We start from the raw sequence: 18,600 nt of genomic DNA on the forward strand, positions 1-18,600 counted from the left end.
GAGCCTCCCAACTCTCTGTGGTATTCTCTCCCTCTCTAACCGTCATCCCTCTGTCTGCTATCTGTCCAAGCTTAAAGCGCCAGTTGTTTTCTAAGGGGCCTCTGGGAGAAAAAGAAACAACTGGGCGATTACACTTCTTCTTTTATCCTACAAAGATGTTCTGCTCCTCCCTTACTTGCTTTTCTTGCAGGAGGTCTTTGCTGTGAGCTTTTTCCTTTTCCCTTTTCTGCCTTTAGGAGATTTTATTTATCCATGTTGCGCCGCTCTATTCTCTCTCTCCCACTTCTCCCTCTCTCTCAAATGATGATGTTGACTTTGCTTCTCTTCGCGTCTCAGTAAAGACTCTGCCCCTTTTTCTTTTTTTTCTTTTTTTTTTATCCCCCTTTGTCTTTCTGTGGGCTCCTCGTCTTTGTTTCTCTCTTTTCATTTCCTTCAAGCCGACCGGAAAAAGGTTCAAATGTGTTTCTCGGAGATTCTGTCTGAACAGGTGCCTCGTCTTATTTGGTGAGCTGGAGGTTTGGTGAGATTGTGCAGCGACTCTTCCCTCTAAGGGGACGAGTTTATCCAGACCATGTCAACTAAACGCCCCCCAGAAAATAACAAGAGCCACCGGATCACCTCACGCTCGGGGTCGAGCTTTCAAGCCTGGACTATTCTCTTAGGTCCTGTTTACACATAGCGAAAACAGTGACATTTCAATGCGTTTGGGCCTTTGGTTTACACATAAATGAAGCTACAATCACCGAAAATGATCACATCTGGAAACTCCGGCCAAAGTGGAGATTTGGAAAAACTCCATCTTTATGTTTGCATGTAGACAGGAGGATGTTGACATCACAGTATGCGACAAAAGCATCATCAGCGTCATATGTGTGCGACCATGTTTACAGTTTGGCTACTGTGATAGAAATAGATGCTGTTAAAGTCAATATGTTCAAGTATTTTACTTGTTCTGTACTCTAACACCACATTTAGGAGCAGCTCCACTTCTCTGTGGGTTCAAACAAACGACTCTCGTGCCATTATCGTTGACAGGAAGTAATTCGTGCCATTCGTTTGTGTGTTTTTTCCAGGATTCTGATTGGCTAGCATGGCTTTATGCTTCTCCTTACACTGCCCCCCATAGGTTTGGCTCATAGCAGCTCTTAATGACGTGTTTATGCGGGTTTGTGTAAACAAAGATTTTTTTGAAAACGATCTGGTGTGAACAATGTTGTTTTTGAAAACATACATCCATTTTTGTAAATACACGGCTATATGTAGACGTAGCCTTAGTGTATACTACACATGAAACGTACCCATGGCGATATGGTCTCGGGTTTCTGCAGAACTGAACTCTGAAACGTGCTTTCATCTTCGTAATGAGGAGTTTATGCACTGCAACGCTGCTGTAGCATCCCTCTAACTGTCAAGGGACTGTTCTTGTTAACAGTACGATTACATCCTGCATTTCGTTGCAAGAATCCCAGTCGTCAAATGTGAGCTGTCGACCACAGTTTCCACCCGTATTTCCTAACAGATAAACTCAGACGTCGCTTTAGTCCCTGTTAGATTTAAGCAGTTTTTGTGACTGAAGCTCCTGCCTTCCACGTCCCAACAATGAACCCTTTTTTCAAAGTCGCTTACATCTTCTCTTCTTGCCGTTTTGGTAAAAAAATCTAAACCAAACTGAGGCTGCTCATCATTTTTATCCATGTACAAAGCGTAAGTGGATCTTAAGTGCACCATGCAGCGTAACTGTGTGGAAGCATCTGCTTTCGTTGTGTTTCTCTGCTCATTTGTTCAGGTTATCGCTTTAATTTGTCGCCCGTCTGTACATATATATGTATATGTTAGCGTCACTACATAATTTAACAGGAGCTTTCAGTTGCACATGCATATGTATGTGCAGTCTTCTCTATTAATTCAATTGAGTGTGTGTACAACCTGCGTGGAATATGCATGTGTTGATCTCTTCCTTGCTCCTCTCTGCTCACCCCGGCTCATCAGTCAAGTTTCAATTTCAACCTGCTCACTCCCTTTTTTTTCCTAACACACACACACACACACACACACACCTACATACACACACACACACACTACCTTTAGAATTTAGCATTCTTATTCTCTTCCTGATTTACCCTGGTCATTACTATTCTGCTCAGATTTTCTGATGGCCTGCTGCGCTCTACATTTGGCTCAGATCATTCTGATTATGAATAAACAATGCAGCCAATCATAGTGCATCCATTTACATCAGGACTTTAATGCCACACACACACACACACACACACTCAAAGTCAGCCCTTTCCCTCCTCTACATCATGTTTAGACCACACATGAATACTAAGCTGTTTATCGGACAAACACACGATACTGTTGTCAGACTGATTAGGATTTTGAGCGTCATGACCGATTTGACCGAGTCAAACCGACAGTCTGCTAGATAAACAAATAGTACGAGCATCTTTTACTTTATGAATTTCTGGACTGCTGACAATAAACTTCACAACTAAGAATGGTGTAAAAAAAAAAAAAGCGTTGGCTGTGTCATGAGAGCACAAATTTATAAACCAGTGCATCCAACTTGAACTCACTTTTATTGTAAGTTCGCAGTAGAAGTTGTTTGAATTTTCACCATAAATTGCAGTATGAATGAGCTCGGCACGGTTTAAAGGTGGGTGTCTGTTTCTCATGCAAATTCAGATTTGGGATTTGCCTTTCAGTTAGCACAGTTTATTAACTCTGCAGTTTTATCTTTGCGTTTACTCAGTAGGTTTTCCTGATGTTGAGGTCAGCTTGGGTGACTCCACGTTTCTCTGGCTTGTTTTTAAACCTTTTTTTTCCTGCTTCTGCTGCCTTCAAAATCAACGATGAGCAGGTTAGTCATGAGGAAGAAGAGGGATAGCTTTGTAGCACACATTATATCCACTTCTTTAGATTAATAGCCTTAAGTACGGGTGCTTTTGGTGCACAAAAAGTACACAATAGTGGGGCTGCAGCTTCCAACCGCGTCCATAGCACCTGAAGCAGATCAGGGGAAACAGCTCTGACCTTTAAAGCCAGCCATGTCACCAGGAAGAGCAACGGCCGACCGTCTAATGGCGCGTGGCTTCACTTATTTATTTATATACTTCACAGGATCTGGCTCTCCAAAGACACTGCATGCAGGCAAAACGCCTCCGATGCGTCATAAGCCCGTCGCACTAATTAAAATAAACAGTTGACAAATAGGAAGCAAATTATAGAAAACAGTCACAGCTGCCGCAGGTGGAAGGTGACGCATCGTCCTCAAGAAACAAGTCCTGGATCCGTTCCACGAACAGTTAATGGGAGGCTGATTTTGCGGGTCCCTTGGCGGCGATAATGTACCAACGAATTCACACCACGAGATAAGATGACCGATTAAAAAAAAAAGGAAAAAAAAAAAACAAGACTTATGATTAGTGACAGGTGTTTTCGCTCGCTGTCCGGGGATTCTGTGTTGGCAACAGTCTGTTTGGGCAACATCAGCGAGGTCGTTTCACACTCATGGAAAAACAACAAGTGTGCGTCTGGGGAAATGAGTCAGGATGGAGGGAATCTTGTAAATGAGGGAATAGCTGTATGTGCAAATGCAAATACAGATGGAGAGATTGTCTCACCTTAGCAGAACTAGACAGTTTCATCTGAAGAGCTTAGCAAAACACTGTCTCCTCTCTTTATTCTTTCTGCTTCTCACTGTCTTTCCACTCACTTTCCGTCTCTTTTTCCTATTCCACTCAGGTACACTCTCCTCCTCTTATCTCTTCCTCTTGTACAGATATGATGTCTCCCTTCTTCTTCTCAGCTCTCTTTTTCTTCCATGTCTCTCCCGCGCATCGTTTTTGTGATTTCGGTATTCTCACCTTGTGTCAAGTGGAAGGAAGGGGACGCCCAGGTGTAAATTGCCCAGCTTGCGATGGCTGGAGAAAAAGCACAAAGCAATTTCCACACCATTTCTTAGTAGGGTCCATCGCCTCTGTTGCCGAGCCCTGTAGGGACCTCAAACGAAAAGAGAAACCGCCACTTAACCGCCAGCCAGACAGCGTGGAGGAGATTAGGCGAGAAGAGAGCAGCGAGAGGGAAGAAGAGAGACGTTATCGTGGCTCACACTTGACTACCGGTCAGAGCCACCCAGATTACTGTTATTGCCGCAGACTTTAAACAGCTGCATCCACACTGCGGCCGACAATAAAGAGTGTAAACCCTGCTGTTTAAGGGTGGTTCCGCGTCCTGGAGCAAATAGTGCTATTCTGAGCAGGACGCGGCCGTGTTCACCCAGTCTAAACAATGTGTCTGCGGCTGCATCTGTGTGTGTTGTGTACTCTTGTTATCAATGAGGTTTCACAGCCGCGGGTCAGCGGTGCGCAGAGTATCTGGAACAAGATGAGAAGTTCAGATCCGGTTGGAGGGAATTAAGATTTGATCAGGAAATTAACTGAGGTTAAACTAGAGTTTTAGCATCATATTAAGACTTAGCGAAAGCAAAAATGTTTGAGCCAAGATTACATTAAATGATAAGGTTGTTTTACAGCCAGTGTTCATGGCAATGAAGCATGGTTATGATGAGAAACAGATTGTGATTAAGGCAAATGAAAACGATGAAGGCACTGCTTGGGACACACGACTGTCTAATAATAATAACGCACCGTCGCCTGGCAGCCAGAAGGTCGCCGGCATCCCGGTGAGGACACCCAGGTTCTATCTGCATGGAGTTTGCATGTTCTCCCCGTGCAGCGTGGGTTCTCTCCGGGTTCTCCAGCTTCCTCCCACACGTCCAAAAACATGTTGAGGTTAATTGGTGATTCTAAATTGTCTGTAGGTGTGAATGTGAGTGTGCTTGGTTGTCTGTCTCTAATTGTAGCCCTGTGATAGACTGGTGACCTGTCCAGGGTGTCCCCTGCCTTCACCCTGAGTCAGCTGGGATAGACTCCAGACCCCCCACGACCCTTAAGCGGTGTATAGATAATGGATGGATGATGAAAATGAGAAAGTTTGCGATAACGATATAACTGGCGATATAATTAACAGCAGACAAAATACTTCAAAAACTGCACAACATTATTGGTGCAAATAAAAAAAAGAACAATTTCTTCTCCTTTTAACAAGCAGCTGTTTTTGATGTGCATTAAAGTTATAATGTACCAAAATTAATAGTGCATAAGTCCATCCATCCATCCATTATCTATACACCGCTTAATCCTCACAAGGGTCATGGGGGGCTGGAGTCTATCCCAGCTGACTCAGGGTGAAGGCAGGGGACACCTGGACAGGTCACCAGTCTATCACAGGGCTACACTTGGAGACAGACAACCAACCACTCACATTCACACCTACGGACAATTTAGAATCACCAATTAACCTCAACATGTTTTTGGGCTGGAAGGAAGCCAGAGAACAGGGAAGAACTTGCAAACTCCACACAGAAAGATCCCAGGTGTCCTCACCGGGACGCAAACCAGCGACCTTCTCGTTGCGAGGCAACGGTGCTAACCACCGAACCACCTTGCAGCCCTTGCTGACAATTTGTTTAATCAAAAGGCATTTCTAATGGAAATGGGCTGACAAATCCTGAGCTTAACAATGCACAGTATCCACAAAAGTAAAGTACAGTTTCTTTGCAACATAAAACTTTGCTGAGTCAGTTTCTTTGGTCTCACCACGACGTCAGTTGAAGCAGACGCCTCCTCATGTGCTTTTACAGCTTTACTCCAACAAGTGCTTTTGCTTAAGATGGTGAAACTAGTTCATCATGTTTCCTCCCTTCGCCGCCAAGGTCCACTTGCAGGTTTGCAAAAAATGGTGTTCTGCTGTGCATCTGACGGACGACAACCAAACACACCACGGAGGTTGCACCTTTTTTGCAAACCAATTATAGCTCATCTGTGTCCGACACAGTGTCAGTCGATGCATTGCATTCGCCCTCCTCCTCGGTCACCACAATGCTTCTTGCTCCATGTGCATTAGACTGGGTAAAAAAAACAATGGCACAGCACATCAGCGTTTCACTCAAATTTTATTGCGATACTTCAATTTCATATCATCCCCTAACATTACACCGGTATTACCATGTAAGGTATGATATGGCTCAGTCCTAATTCCAACCTTGTAATGGCATGTAAACTCTGGTCTTACTCTTGTTCACCATGTCGACCTCCACATCCGTATTTTATGACTCGGAGCAGGCTCTGGCAGCGCTGGGTGAGGATACAGAATCGGTCAATACAGACATAATTCCTCGGGCAGGACTGACAGAGATTTATAGTGTTTCTTGTTTACAGTGAGGACCCTGAGGCCACGTGCACACCCACAATAGCCCTGAATGAACACACAGCCCCCTCATTCATTTGAATGATGCCTGTCCAGCAGCGCAGCAACGTCATCGAATTTTTCCTCCTAAAAAAACAATATTAGTCGGGTCAGACCATATATTTCAAACTGAAATTGAAATTAATGATGTTTTCTCTCATACTGCACTACAGCAGTGCTCCTTTAACCCAGCGCTGGTTTAATGCCTCTTAAAACAGATTTTATTCGTTTATCACTAACTGTCTCTCTCTGCATACCGAGCCAGTCTTAGATCATTGAGCCAGTATTTAAGGCAAAGAAAAAGATGCAGCCTTTTTATTATTATTATGAATCAAAACTGTAACAACCTGCCCAGAAATATAAAATACGATTCCTGTTAATTCCGTAAAGAAACAAGAACTACCTACTTACCTAATCCTGCTTTAATGTAGATTGCTTGCAGATATCTGTTAAATGTTCACTTTGAAAACAAATTGTTTGTATTTCTTTATTTTGTCCTGCTCCTGGTGGTTTTTAGGCTCAAAGAAACAGGATAAAGTTGGGGAAAGACTGTAGGTTTGGCTCAGTATTGAAAACTAATCCTCAGTGATGACTTGGATATGAGATTGGCGGCAGTATTAAATTAAAACCACGACCCTATCTTTATCAAGTAGCCTCATGATGGTGGGAAATACAAGTCCCCCAGCCTCTGGTGTCAAGGTGGTTTCTAAAGCCAACATACATTCACATTGTGCTGCCATGAACTTAACATTCCCCAGATAGAGGAAAACATGTGTTGAACTATACTGAGCCTTACTGGGCCAAGGTGGCTAGTGCCATACCAAGAAATCCCCTCAAACAAACAAAATCTGCTCTGATTTCCTTTTATTTTTACTTCTGTTTACCCCTTTCTTGATTGATGCAGTTAAATAGAATCACCAGTGGCCACAAGAGCCTCACAAAGAGATGATCTCCCTGAATTCTGCCTGATTTTGAAATGCATTTTTATTTTTCTGAATCTTAATCATCATGTTTTTAAAAAAGGCTATTATTAATGTATGATTAATTCATGAGGGTGATTAAAAAGGTATTTTTTCCTGGTCAGAAACAGCAGATGTGGCATTTATGAACAACTTGATTTTCCATCTCACTTTTGCAAAACTGAAAATGACATTTTTTTTTGGTAAACATATTTTCTCTCAGCGGTTTCTTAAACAGACTAACGGCGTCTCTCTCTGTCACACTCTTCCTCTATTCGTCTCTCACTCTCTGTTCGCTGCTCTCCACACCTCTGTGGTGCTGAAAGGCACTCAGCAGGCAGCATTGGCTCCTGTTCATCTGATTTTTAAATCTCAATATTTCATATTCTCAATCATGGGAATAACCTGAAATAAAAGCTAATCAAGTGCTTCATTAATGTGTTATTTCTGACTATGAAGCGGTGTAGTTTATGCACCGCTCAGGGATCAGCAGGCAGCATGTTAAAAATGCAACATTTCCCACTCAAACAACCTTTTCAGGAGGAACCAGGTACGAGCAGCACTCATGAATATTCTATCAGTAAGGATGCAACTTTTAGTTACATGTGTAAACATTTCCCTCTTGTCCTGTTGTGTACCTTGTTTGCCAGTAGATATCTGTAGTACCACATCGAATGTGCTTTAGCTGTTACTGCACATCTCCCCGCCCTCTGTCTGAGCTTTTGTCCACTCCTGTCACAACATTACTGACTATTACTGTTTTTAAAATGATAATAATTGCAATAGCCAAAAGTCAGCTTTGTAACTGCCTCGCAAATCTCTCAAAGAGCAGCCAGTAACAGGACAGAAACAAAATCCGTTTACACCGGTGAGCAGTTCTCGGGGTCCTAGTTTAACCTTCCCGTGGCCCTCCTCCTACTTTGATGTAATCTCTGAGAAATATAGTTTTGACAGCAAAAAAACAGTCACAGTATATCACACTGAAAGCTTTTAAATAAGGACAACAGGACTGAAAGAGAGACAATATTATTTATTTATGGTAGGAATCGGGTAGCACAGCTGCTGGGTGGCTCAACAGACTAATAACTTACCATGGAGACCCAGTTAGTCCGTGGGACTACTGCACTTATTTAAAAACATCCAGACAGGCAGTTTTTGGCTATAATTCAGTACCAGCCGAGCTGATCTATTAAGATGTATTACACCCCCCAGATACCTGCGGACGGATGGAGAGGTCAGGGAAAAGTGAAGGCCTCACCTCGAGCTGATGCCCGACATCCAAATCAGCATTTCAAAATCACTCAGCAAGATTAAAAAGGCAGGAAATGGAAGGAATGAGTGGGACGGAGAGGCAGGTAGCCACAATCCTTATATGAGAAGCAATCTGGATGCTCCTTCTTGACTGTTGGCATGATTAGATACATCTTGTTCCATTATGCATTTTCTATTTTCTATTGCATTTTCTCCAAGGAGATTTGAAACATTTCTAATAGCTTTTCAAACGACTTGCTGTCTGTATCGCTTACAGTGTGGCCACTCATGACCGCGGTGCATGAAGAGGAATGCATTGTCCGTCTCCTTCTATTTGTCTTTTGATATACGTTTTCCCTCACTTTCCTCTTTTGTGGCCATCACTCCTTTCATCTTTCCCTTCTCATTAATTAGCGTCCTCCCTATGTGGCCACATGCGTTCATACTACCACGTCATGGTGCCATCGCAGACGTTAAAATGAGCACAGAGGAGCTGCATTTATAGCTGCGCAACCTCAGCGGCACACAGCGTAGTGCTGCCGTCTGTGTTGCCCTGCTCCACACATTATCATGCTGTCTGTCGCGGTGAAGTCACGGTGAGGTGTTACAGGACAAGTGGTGGAGAAAAAGGCTAATGGTGAGGTGCAGCATGGAGCTCATGAGCAATGTTTTGAGACCATTAAGACGAGTCAGCCTGTTTGAAAATGACACAATCGACTAATTCTGTCTTTTAAAGAAAAGTTTGAACACTGACTTGTGTTTTTATCGTCGTCTTTATTTATCTGGTTGCAAAAAAAGAAAATTAAAGCAGAAAACTTTTTTAGTATGAACATAAAGTAAAACGTCTGTGCTCATATTACAGATAGTATCTCAGTGAGAGACTTCACTGGTCACTCCTATTGCTTACATTTTTACTGCATGAAGGTCAGAGTCACAACACAACACAAATAATAACACTTGTTCATTTCTTTATCAAAACCACCAAGAGGAGAAACTGATTTATTAGATCAAATAGTAAACTAAAACAAAAACGGCAATACATATTCTGACTGAAACCGAGGCGGGCGATGTTTTGAACTAACAGCAGCCGAACACATCTCTATTCTGCAGAGGAGCGCCGTAATAGAATAGTGAGGAGAATCCTGAGAGGTGCACAGGATGGATAAACACAAACTAGGAGCTTAGACATCTAAAGCAGATTAAGAAAAACAAGGAAAAATACCACCATGCATATTTATATAATAGGTGAAGCTCCTAGTTTGTCCCAGAAGAGTCACACCATCACTCTGCAGTTCCCCTCGATCTCTCTATGTAGGGTTTGATGTTTCCATTTTATGGTCATGGCATGGCAGTTTTACTGTTTTGGTTCACTCCCACATCAACCGTGCTGACAGCTGCCACAGGAGGTTGTTTTTAGGGGGAAAAAAAGAAAAAAACTTTTATAAACTCCCTGTGTAAACGATTAAAAGACATGGTTTTAACTACAGTGGAACATTTAGCAGCCAAAGAGCAGCTTAAGACCTGGTTGAGTCCAAAACAGAGCTAAAGAAGAGTCTATATTATGTTTTTCAAATGAATATCAAAGTTGCTGCCTGCCTGTATAGTGTTGTATTTACAGCTTCTTCTGGTGCCCCCAAGTGGCTGGCTGTGTGGTTTAATGTAATTCCAACACTGTATCTAAACGCTGTGTAAATATAGAGAGAGAGTTTCAGGAATGGCACTATATGCACCACACGCTTTCACATGTTCACACACACGAGGCAGGAATGCCAAAAAAAAATTTCAAATTCGAGCAATCGCACCCTTATAAAAATACACAAATGCAACAATATGCTAGACAGAAGGTGACATATCCAACGCATCCAAGTCTCGCCCCACAGTGATGGATGAGTCCAGGCATCTCAGAGCGAGTCGCGGCGTTCCACAACACTGACAGAGAGAGACAAGAGATGGGCGTTTTGTGCGTGAGAGAGAGGGAGAGCGACTGCAAGAGAAAGAGAAGAATGATTTTTGTGCGTGTGCGTGAATAAGCGAAAGACGTTCACGCATGTGTGCGCGCGTGTGCGAGTGTGCATGTGGGCGCTCATGGCTGTTGTCCAGCCAAGTAGAGCGGAGGGTGACATTGATGGAGAGGTTCAAGGGAGGAGGGGAGAGGGAGATGAGTGGGGAGAGAAGAGTGGTGAGGAGGACAACTTAGTGCCGTCGGTGGTTGATGACTTGAGGAGGGGGGAGAAAAAAAAAAGGGAGAAGAGAGAGACATCATCAGACAAGGGAGGGCGAGAGAGAGAGAGCCAGAGAGGGGTCACGACTGGCGGGAGAGGGAGAGAGATTCCATTACTAGAGAGAAGGAGTCGGTTGTCTTCGACATCCTTGAGGAATGCTTCAGAGCAGAAGTGGAGTCACAAGCTCACAGCCTGGAAAATGTGAGTCCTGCTAGAAATAGATTAGATTTCAAAAAGAGAGGGTGATCCGATGTGTCAACAGACACAGACAACATGTGGAGAAAAGCTCTTTAGATCAACAAGTGTCACTTTTGTCGCGGCGTCCATCATGTCACTGATGCCTGCCGGGTCCTATCTTTGAAAGCAAATCAAATTTTAGCTTGACGCTCTTCCCGTCGAAGGCTGACTAAGCAAGCGTCTGTTCCCCAGCGACAGTATTTCTCACATCGCTGATGCAGTTCAGGTGTCTCACAATTAGTCCTGTGACCGTGTAATCATGAAACTGTAATGTGAAATAATCATGTAACAGAGAAGCGACGCAAATAAAGCAATCAAGAGGAGCCAGTTTGAAGTTCTTGCTTCAGATTGTCACTTAGATTTTCAAATGCTTTTCCCAGACAGAACATTGATATCAAAGTGTTTTTGCAAAGCTGGATTTTTGTATTTTTTTTGGTTGTCACTTGCTGCTACTGTGTTTAAAACTTTTATTCGTGCAATCCAGGGCTGAGCTTTTCATCTTGTCACTGAAGACTGAGAGAGCTTGTTGTTCAGACTGAAGCAGGAAGAAGGACTGATGCAGAAATGCCGCAAGGTAGGGTACTGATCGTGGCTACGAGGCATCGTGCATCACAGGTGCCAGGTTATGCAGCAGGAAAGTGTCGGGAAATTTAAAAGGTAAAACAACAAGCGCTGTGGCACCAGCAAATATCATTTGTAACAGAAGATTGGTAAAGAACTTGAGAACTCGTGCTTTAAAAAAAAAGAAAAATAAATGTCCTTTGCACATCACCGATCACCTTCAGGTTCACGTATCCTCACATCTCACTGTGCACCAGAAGTCAACAACAAACATGGCCGCACTTGAAACTGATTGAACATTAAATCCAAATCCAAGGTTACACCCAGTGGCTCTGCGTATTTGTTGTCTAGGAAAACAATGACAGCGTTGCAAAGCGATTCTGACTTTTTGCATGAATCCCGAACCAGCGGTGGCAGCCAGCAGGCCGCGGGCTGGTGTGAAGGTATGAGGATACAGATCACACAGGAAATGATTAAAACTGTTGTATGATTGGAGACACTAGCATGATTCATCCCTCACGTGACAAAAAAAACTCCAGCCACGTTCCATTTTGACATGAAGTCTTTCTGGATATACGATTAGATATATTCACACCACGTAATATTATAACCAGTCCTCCGGTAAAAAAAAATAAAATGCAGTGCAGGAGAAAGCCTCATTATTTTCAGTGTGCATTTGTAAAGCCTGCAGCCAGCTTACATTATACAGAGACCAGCACGTGTGTTGCTTTTGTCTTTTGGTTTCCATCCAGAGTATTTCTATCGTGTGTCCCAGTTTTTCGCTGGAAGTCAGTTGACCTTCAGTGTCACCGTGAAGTCCAGAGCGAGCAGGAAGATTTAAATGTTTTCATGAGCAGGTGATGCTTTGAATGGATGAGCCTTAATGTGGAATATATGGATCTGGATACCTTCTAATGAGACTGTGGATAATTTTATGTCCCCATTTCCCTGAGGCTCCGCAGGAATCCAGGCTGAGGACAGTTCACCATCACCAACTGTGATGTTTTTGACACTGCATTACAGATGCAATATATTGCCGAGACTCTGCAGGTGGACTGAGCAGACTAGTAAGTCGGCATGCATCACACTGTAGTACCAAATTGTGTCCCTGACTCCGTCCGCTTAAGCCCTTTGTTATCAGCACAAAAAGTATCCCCTCCCCTGATGCAGACACATCAAAGTAATACAGGATGATGAACACACAGCAAACCCCCTCCGTCGCTCATAAGCTGAGCAATTAACAATGCATTACATGTGTTAGGGTTTTATTTATGACTAACAAGCAGTTAACAAATCATGATTTCCTCCATGACTGAGTGTAATGTCGGGTCTCAGTGGAAATTCAGCTGAGTTACAGCAACTTGACAGCTGTATTTCATAACGACCCAGCCACACAAGGCTCAATAACACTGATTTAAGTCCCTGTCTGAAGCAGCCAGCGCACACACTGCAGCGCTGTATCACTTTATCACACCCGGTATCCATCTCCCACAACAAAACAAGCTGCAGAATAAGCACAATACGAGTTAAGTGGTGCTAAAGTTAAAGAGATGTTGATTTGTTGCCTGGCTGGCAGTTTGTGTCAAGGGAAGTAATAATGAATGAAAACAACAGGAATGGGAAGGTTAGGGGAGAGATAGGGAGAGGGGGAAAAAAAGAGAGAGAGAGAGACAGGGAATAAAGTTTTATACAAAGTACAGTGGAGCACAAAGGCGAAATAGTGAAGAAAAAGTAAAAGAGCAAAAAGACAGACAGCGGCAAAGGGAAGAGGCAAGCAGAGAATGCAAATGAGAAGGGAGAGAATCACGGAAGTGATTGCCGCTATTACAATTATCATTAGCATGTGTTGTTGGCAATAAGTCGTCTCATTATGGTGGATCCTATCATCATGGTAATTGTTGAGGATGCCGTGTTTCAGCATGCAGGGGGCTTTCTGTTTCGAAGGGGAGGGTTCACTACAAAAACACTCACGGTGAGCTTGACTAAACGGCTGACAAACACAAGCAGGTAACACAAGCTCCTTGATCATACTTAGAATTTGTGTATTCCCAAGCATCTGTAGACTTCATCTGGTCATTTACAGCTCATCTGGTCCAAGAAAATGAGCTGTGACTCAGGCAGAAAATGAGCTCTTGCGAGATTTGTTTTCGCCATGGCAGCATCATGACTCCACAGATGGCGGCGTTGGTTCGTCAGTGCACCGCTTTGGTCCAGACCGAAATATCGACAGGACGCAATCTCAACAACTACTGGATGGACTGTCGTTACTGAACCCCCTGTGACGTTGCCGATCATTTTTTCTCAAGAGCAGTTTTAAAGTTCAGTGCAATGGCTCTGGGTGTCGCCATCTTGGCAGTGCTTGACTCCAGCCGACTATGAGCTAATCTAAAAAGTAGCCAAGAGGTGGAGCAAAGAGATGGGCCATGCTAGCTTCGTTAGGGGGGTTGGACTATCCCATGACAGCACCTGTCACTCATCCATGCTCCTAATTATGTATAACTTTGAGTCTTACTTCAATTTAAACAAGTGTACAATTGTTATGAATGGACAAATTAGCTGCAAAGAAGGTGGACAGGTTTGGGCAGTTACGCATGTTTGGTGGTAAGGAGTTCCAGAGGATGAGGTGACGACAGAGAAAGCTTTGTCCCCCAAGGTTCAGTGCTAGGTGGTATGGAGAGGAGGTGGGCATCGGAAGATCAGAGGTTACGAGAGGGGGTGTAGTAGTGGAGCAGGCTGGTGAGCTAGGAGGGGGCCTGGTTATGGAGGGCTTTGTGGGTGAGGAGGAAGATTTTACAGTTGATACGCTACTTGATAGGGGGGGGGTGAGCAGAGTTCTGGATATATTGTAGTTTGTTGAGCTGTTTGGTGGGAAGGCCGTAGAAGATGCTATTGCAGTAATCGAGTCTGGAAGTGATAAAAGCATGAATCAGGGTTTCAGCAGTGGAGAAAGTGAGAGATGGGCGCAGACGGGCAATGTTTTTCAGGTGGAAGAACGTGGTTTTGGTGATGTGATTGATGTGATGTTCCAGATTGAGATGGGAGTCGAAAATGATTCCCAGGTTGCGGACATGTGAGGACGGCGTGAGGGAAGTGCTGTCAATGGTGAGGTTGAAATTGTTGGTAGTTGAGGTGAGGGTTTTGGGGCCAATGATTAAGATGTTAGATTTCTCGCAGTTGAGTAGGAGGTAGTTAATGTAGACTTCATTTAATGTCTACATCAGATCAAAATGTCTCTCCGCCCAGCCCTGTGTCTCAAATGATAATATTTAGGATTAAATACTTGACATTCCCATCTACCTGGATGGAATTTTACTCTCATTCACAAATGCTATGGCGCTAACATCCTAAAATAAGAAGGGAACCATAGCAAACAGTACACCTGTTAAACATCATTGTGTTAACAGTGTTACTGGTGACATTTCGCTCCAAGTTACCTACCTGGTCTGCATTGTGTTGAGCTGGAGGAAGCAGCTTTACCACAGTGAATACCAGTGATTAAGAATCTTAAAAATAATTAATCTGATCACGTGAGAGAGGATCCTTTAAGTTCACGAGCCAACAGGACCATTAGCTTAAGCCCCATTGGAGCAAGCTGCCCTGTTAACATTCCCTGCTCCCAGCATCCACACACCATCTTATTATTCCATCTATGAAATGCTCTCAGATAAAATCATAAACCAACTTGGTATTTTTCAGTCAGCACATCAGTTTTCTAACTGTGTCACACCGGCAGAGGTAAGTGATTTGACTCTAAAACACTGGCTCAAGCCCTGCAAACACACTGATGGACACAGAACAGCTGAATGTATGAGTGCATAGATATTCAGTATATTTGCCTCTGTTATAAAGTAAGTATAGATTTACACCCTCGACCTGTAAAGTAGATATTTTACTGCACATATTTTGCAAAGTGTGGTGTTTTTTTTGTTTTTTAAAAATGCCCTGCGCCTGCATCTTCCACATACACATCCACTCACACCTAACAACCGGCAAAGGCAGCAGGTTCAGTGAGAGGAGAGAGCCTGGCCTAAAGCTGACGTCTTACAAACACATCAACACCGAGGCACTAAATGCAGAGCGCAGGATTTGCTCGTCGTCCTCTAAGGCGGTATGTGCGAGTTGTTTGGAAACTTACTAATTTAGGCGTTCTTGTTTAAGGCTTGAGAGTTCAGAAAGTAACTCGCCCGGTGCAAGACTCCCCAAGAGGGTAACAGAGCGTACCTTAAATGTTGAATTTTCCACGAGAAGATACAGTAAATGTTGAAGCATCTCTCACCAAGGGAGCTCCAGATATTACATCTTGATGAGTCTCAGCTCTTTAGCCCCTAGCTTTGGCTGAAAGTTGTTCATTAATATTAATTGGACGATGTTGACCAAAGGAATAACGCATGCAAGTTTATAAATGTGGTGGTGCTGAGCTTAAATGGGACTGAGACCGGGTTGTAGAATTTTGTGCAACAGCAAGAGTGGAAAAAAAAAAAAATGGAGGAAACGCAAAAGGTGAAAACATCTTACAGCGGAGAAGAGAAAAAGATCTCATCTGAGCAGACAAGCAGACGGTGTGAGAAGCTCATTCAGCCCATTTCACTGAGTTCTGGGATGTATATTTTCACTGACTGTTAAGACAGTCTGTATGGTTTTACCAGCGTATAACACTGTTGCAGGCTGCTTGAAACAATACTTCAACATGCTCATTAGCTTTCTCGCCAGGAATTAGACGACACGATTCCTTGGCTTGCCCACTCATGTCTGTAATGTAAAACGCTAGAATGTCTGTGACCAAAGGCAACAACGAAGCTCGCTAATTAACACATATGTAATTAAGTGTGAAAAAGAGCCGTAAGGGTATAAAGGGTAAAAAAATAAATAAATAAATAAACTCAAACAACAACAAAATATAGCGTCAGTCATTTCATAAACTGTTCTGAAGCTACATGTTTGCACGGTTGGGGGTGTGATATCATGTAGTAAAACAAACAACACAATAAAAACAGTCAGCCAAGGAAGGAGGTCAGGGTGGACTGATGGATCAACAAAGCACTCCTATCACAAATAGTCAGCATTGTGTATTTTAGCTACTGCAACTATTTTACAACTTTTCCTATATACAGTTGTGACTCGATAATCTGACCTTTAACAATCTGAAAACCTTGCTATCAGACAGGTTTTTAGGAACCCATGAAAAATAACCCTAACTAACTTACCGACAGCCTTGGATTCCGACTCAGACATGACATTTTATGTCACAAATAAGGACAACGTCGTATTATCTGACTGAACAATCCAACAGATTGGCTACGTTCAGACTGCAGGACTTCATGCTCAATTTGGATTTTTTTTTGTGAAATCTGAATTTTTTTTTGTGAGTTCGTTCACATTTCCAATTAAATACGACTTGTATGTGATCTCCTATGTGAACTTCATACGACCCAAAAGTGTCCCACATGCGCAGAAGAGGACACAACAACGTCACACACAGCGAGTGTTTGCAGAAGTAAACACAGATGGTAATGGTGGTGCGTATCCGCCACTCCCCTGCCGCCACCACCAATGGTGGAAACAGAAGTGTGACCGCTATCCTAAACTGGCTTCAGCAGCCAAGTACTGCCTGTGTGTTCTGGCCACTTCCACCCCGTCAGAGCGCTCCGATGGGGTGAAAGTGGCCGTTCAAGCATCAAGTCCTCCTTGTATCTCGACCTCCGTCTTGATAATCCAACAGCCTTGCTATCTGACATAAAGGAAGGTTTTACATTTAGTGTCGGATTATCGAGTCATGACTGTACATATTTAGTAGCAGAGCTCCAATCAACCGATTCAAAACTTTACAACCAGACATTGACCGCTCCACAGTAGATAGAGATCGATCCAGAGGCCGACTGATGTATTCATATCGTAAAAGTAAAAATCGATTTCTGATTGATATCAGTGAATCTTTACACCCCTATTTACAAGTCACTTATTTTAAACCAAATCGTGATTTTCTCTCGACTTAATCAGGAGGTTTTAGTGCTTAAACTTCAGCAAACCTTTGTCCTGGCATTGTAGCATCATAAAAATGATATTTATTTGTCGACAGTAGTTTTAACAATTTCTCTACCTCAACGAGTTACGGAGCTGTATGAAAAGACAGGGACGCTTACTTTTTGTCCAGCTGCCACCATTAAGTTCATATTTACAGGCATATGAACAGTTTTCTGTGATCGTCTCATCTAACGCTGCACAAGCAAGATATTATTGTCTGAGCTGCTCACTTAATGAGTCAAGTTTTTATAATTCTCCATTTTGACTTTTATTGCTTTTGTTTCTCTTTCGCTTTGTTTCATTTTTGACATGTTTGAAACTGTTTTAATGTAAATTTATTCCAGCCTGCGCTGCAGCACAACTAATAAATACTGTGTGATGTGATTTGTTTTCCAAATTGACTTGTACATCCCCAAACTACTTAAACCATTTCAGAGATTTATGCAAGACAAATTGTATCATTTGTTTATCTTTGTTCGAGACCCCGAAATCTTGGGTTACTGTCTTCATGATTTTAATCATATATTCTTACGTAAAATGTAAATTACCAGCAACCAGGATTACATTAATTAATGGAGTTTGGGAAAAGTGCTTCATATTGTGCAAATGGAAGCTTGCAATAAGTCAAGAACTTGACTTGCACAATTTAAACAGATTCAGTTTAGTACTTTTTCATGCAAACTTTATTTAAACCTCAGCGACTGCAGCGGCCTCATAGTTCAAAAAATAACTGCATGTATTATAGAGAGTTCTTCCTCAAATGAGTGTGTTGGTATGAGGGACAGTAGCAGAGCTGCAGAGCTTTTGTTGCATCTCTTTTTTTATCTCCTTCACCGGGCCTATCAATCTCATCTGCCCAAAGTTTGACTCTCAAACAGCCCTGCCTGATGCAAGCGATCAATCAAGCTAATGATGCCTTGAATTATAGTTCAAGAAGGGAATGTCAGCGTCCTAAGGCCAGGCAGGAGGGGCTGATAATTCCATTCAGATTTGTAGTAGGACTATTTGGAGATGGTGTACAACACATTAAGGTCCACCTT

This window comes from Stegastes partitus, unplaced genomic scaffold, assembly GCF_000690725.1.
Source record: "Stegastes partitus isolate 25-593 unplaced genomic scaffold, Stegastes_partitus-1.0.2 Scaffold41, whole genome shotgun sequence".
In the NCBI taxonomy this organism is placed as follows: domain Eukaryota; kingdom Metazoa; phylum Chordata; class Actinopteri; family Pomacentridae; genus Stegastes; species Stegastes partitus.